Source organism: Suricata suricatta, chromosome 1, assembly GCF_006229205.1.
Source record: "Suricata suricatta isolate VVHF042 chromosome 1, meerkat_22Aug2017_6uvM2_HiC, whole genome shotgun sequence".
Classification (NCBI taxonomy): Eukaryota; Metazoa; Chordata; class Mammalia; order Carnivora; family Herpestidae; genus Suricata; species Suricata suricatta.
The window spans coordinates 169,738,011-169,742,568 of NC_043700.1; positions in this window are offsets into that span (position 1 = coordinate 169,738,011).

Consider the following 4,558-nt stretch of genomic DNA (forward strand, 5'->3'; position numbering starts at 1 on the left):
ATGACCCAGCAATAGCACTGCTAGGGATTTACCCAAGGGATACAGAAGTGCTGATACATAGGAGCATATGTACCCCAATGTTCATAGCAGCAATGTCAACAATAGCCAAAACATGGAAAGGGCCTAAATGTCCATCACCTGATGAGTGGATCAAGAAGGTGTGGTATATATATACAATGGAGTACTACATGGCAATGAGAAAGAATGAAATCTGGCCATTTGTAGGAAAGTGGATGGACCTTGAGGGTGTCATGCTAAGCGAAATAAGTCAGGTGGAGAAGGACAGAAACCGTATGTTTGCACTCATAAGTCTGGCAGGAAAGCAGGAGAAACCTAATGGAGGACCAGGGGGAGGGGAAGGGGGAATGAGAGTTGGGGAGAGAGAGGAATGCAAAACTTGAGGACTGTTGAATACTGAAAATGAACTGAGGTTTGAAGGGAAAGGGAGAGGGGGGGAAAAGGGGTGGTGCTGATGGAGGAGGGCACTTGTGGGGAAGAGCACTGGGTGTTGTATGGAAACCAATTTGACAATAAACTATTTAAAAAAAAAAGAAAGTTTCTTCTGTTATTTGAGATATTATTTAGAGCATCATTTTGCCAATCATATCTTTCTTATATAGTTCAGAGCCCTCTAATGTTTGTGCTTACTATTCCTTTTGCAATTAAAATATGTTCTTTCTTATTGTCAGTTAATGTTTCAATGTATCTGTCTTTATATCCCAAAACAACACAAATGATAAACTTTATGAACTATTTGTATTTGTTTACAGCTTCTATTTTTATCATTATTATTATTTTGTTAATGGTTTATTTATTTATTTTTGAAAAGAGAGAGCTCAAGAGTGTGAGCATGGTGGGACAGAGGAGGGAGAGAGAATCACAAGCAGGCTTGGTGCTGTCATCTCAGAGCCCAGTGCAGGATTCAATCCCATGAACCTTGAGATCATTACCTGCGCCAAAATCAAGAGTTGGACCTTCAACCAACTCAGCCCAAACAGGTGTCCCATCCAGCCTCTCTTTTCTATATACATACACAAACATACATATACATACACATACAGGCATGTGCATATATGATAATCGCTTCACAGAAATGGATAGTGTTAGTGATAATTTAAAAAATGATTTCAACTAGAATGACTGGTTATTTAAAGCATGTATTTATGGACTTTTTCTAGAATCTTATAATTTTAGTGTATATATTCTAAGTTAACTTTCCATGTATAGTGTCCATTTCAAACTAAAGATTTACTAATCTCTATTTGGAGATTCAGGAAAAAAAAGTTTAGAATATAGTGTCTTTTATATAAATGCTTTTTCCCCTTCACATTAATCTCCAGTACTGAAATAATACATAAATGTATTAGTCTTTAAAAATCAAAATATTTGAAATAAATCTGTTTTCCTTTGTCTCCTGCTGGTAATCCCAGGCATGACCCCTGCCCCTGCTCACAATGAGTTAATATTCTTCCTGAGGTTTCTTCTGGAATTTACACACATATCTATCTGTCCAGAGATGCATCCTTACTATTTTTGCTTGTGATAGATAAATAGATGATGATAAATAGATAGATAGATAGATAGATAGATAGATAGGTAGAATATGTTTATATGTGTAATTTTTATATAACAATAAATCTGTTCTGTATTTTTCTGAAATTTATTATTTTTACACACTGTTTCTTAGAAATACTCTATGCTTGTACATACTGCTGTACATCTTTTTTTAATATACCACACACAATATTCCAGAGTAGAAAATATCACAGTAACTGTGCTTAAAGGAGAAATTTAGGATGTTTCAAGGACTTCCTTTAGAATAAAAATCAGAAAAATTTTCTTCTTGAAACTCTCTGAAAAAGCCCCTTATTAGTGTGGTCAGCATTAACAATTCCTTTACCAGTAAGTCGAGCCCTTATATTCCCTAATTATGTCTCAAGGGTTTAATAACCTACCAGACAGAGGAATATCAGGTTCATGCTCATTTCATAAATTCTTTAACAGACAAGAACTTTGTATTGCTTTATACATCCAAGGCAAATCAAATGTTAAATGAAGATTTTTTTTTTGAATTAGGAACAAGTGACATAACCTGAACTAAGATTTTTACTAAGGAAAAGAAACATTCAAATAACATATGCAAGGGTGAATGTGATAATTCAAAACATAAATGAAGTAAAAAAAATTGTGAAAAAATTAGCAATCATACAACATGCTTTCTCATGGTCAGTGAATCACAGGGAAAAAGTAATTCGCCTTTCCCTGGAAGACATAGGAAATGACTAGAGACTCAGGTATTCAGATAAACTAAAATATTTTGGATGTTAGTATGAATATAGAAGACACATATCCCAGGAGAAAAACTAATTTAAATCTTACTCAAGGTGTTGGAGAATTTTTTTACTATAAAACCCAGATTTGTTGTCTCCCCGCTTTGAAGAATGAAGAGGTAGACACAAAATGAACAGCAGGCAAAATTTATTAGAGTATAAGAATAGAAGGAAGAATAATAGGAAAGCTCTCTTTACAGAGAAGGGGCATTCGAAAGTGAATGTCTGAAGACCATAGACAAGGGTCAGCCCTCTCCCTCCTCCCCGCCCACTCTTGTTCTTTCTCAGGTTCTACCCATATTGGCTTGATAGCTCTAGGTGCTGGATTTTCCATTCAAGATCAGCTCCTTTCCATTGTATGAGGGAGTAGTCTATGGCCATATTTAGGGTTTTTTGTCAAATTCCTGAGGAGGAACCTGAAGAGATGGAGTCTCTTATAGTCTTAAGGGGAACCATAGCTTGAGGGTGTTTGCTGTGGTCTGACACACCCAGAATTGTCCCAAAGTAGGTGCTTTTCCCCACCTAGTGGCCTCAGGTTCTAATCTTTCCCTCTCTGACTACTGAATCTTATCTTCTCCTATAATAAAGGTACATTACACAAAGGGTATCAAGAAATAATTTCAGATCTGCTTTTTAGAGATAATTTTTTACAACCTAAAATCTTGAGTGACAGAAATCTGAGACCAGGGTTATCTTTTTTTATTACTAAATTTTAATTGACATACAATGTTCTATTAGTTTCAGGTATACATGATGATTCCAAATTAGTAAACATTGAGAAAAGATCACCACTGTAAGTCTAGTTATCACCCATCAGCATGGTTATCTTCAGCTGTATTCATAGTCCAGGGTCACAAAACACTACCCATAAAGCACTAAAGGATGAAACCAGTAGATAAAGCAAAGCATTCACTAATCTTGATATTTCAAAAGCTACATGAAACCAGAGTAACAAAAATTTTGTCCTGGAAAACAGCACAGAAGCCTAGAATGGGGGTGAGATTTGGATAGATAAAAATGTAGCAAAGTAAACTCTTAATCAAGAGCTTCTAATTTCTTTTTTTTTTTTTAACTTTTAAATGTTTATTTATTTTTGAGTGAGAGAGACAGAGTCCAAGCAAGGGGGGGGTCAGATAGAGAGGGAGACACAGAATCTGAAGCAGGTCCCAGGTTCTAAGCTGTTAGCATAGAGCCTGAGGTGGGGCTCAAACTCAGGAACCATGAGACAGTGATCTGAGCTGAAGTCTGATGATTAACTGACTGAGCCACCCAGGCACCCCAAGAGCTTCCAATTTCTATCTGAATTTATATCTCGAGATACTGGTTTAGTAACATAATATTCCTCAACCAATCAATTGAAATATAAACAATGAAATGCAATGTTAAATAGAAGCAAAAAGGAGCTCCTGGGTGGCTCAGCCAGTTATGCATCTGACTTCAGCTCAGTTCATGATCTCCTGGTTCATAGGTTTGAGGCCCTCATCAGGCTCTGTGCTGACAGCAAGGAGCTTGGAGCCTGCTTGGGATTCAGTTTCTCCCTCTCTCTGCCCCTCCTCCACTCTCACTCTCTCTCTCCCCTAAATAAATAAGTATTTAAAAATTATAAATAGAAGTAAAAAAATAAAGACAGAGAGATTATTTGGGACATAAAAATAAAGACCTAGATAAATTATAGACCTGATATCATCACTTTTGCCCCCAAAATATGGTGGATAACCCATTATTCAAGAAAACTTTACATCACAAATGCATCTCAAATATATTTGCCTCAGTGTATAAGTTGTACATGACACATACTGGGGGAAAAATTGGTTATCTCAGGCAAACCTCTGACAGTGCCACAACACACAACACACATATTCAATATGGTTGACATTGCATTATGGGTAACATGCCTGTAATGTGTTAGATAAAAGAATAATGGCAATAGATACAGCATGCTTACTATGAATTAGACAATATGCTAAGCATTGTGCACAGATTTACTCATTTAATCATCTATTATAACACCCACATGGAAAGATGTTACTAACCCCACTTTAGATGAGAGAATTATAGCATAGAGGGAAAAATAAAAGAGAAGACAAAGAGGAGAAAGACAGCTAGAGAACCAGAAAACATGTGGACTTAGTTTCAAAGACATATATTTTTTGGCTATCCTTTCAAGGCTGATGCATTCCAAGATGGGTGTCCTTCCACAGTGCTCATAAAGTACATCATAGCATAAA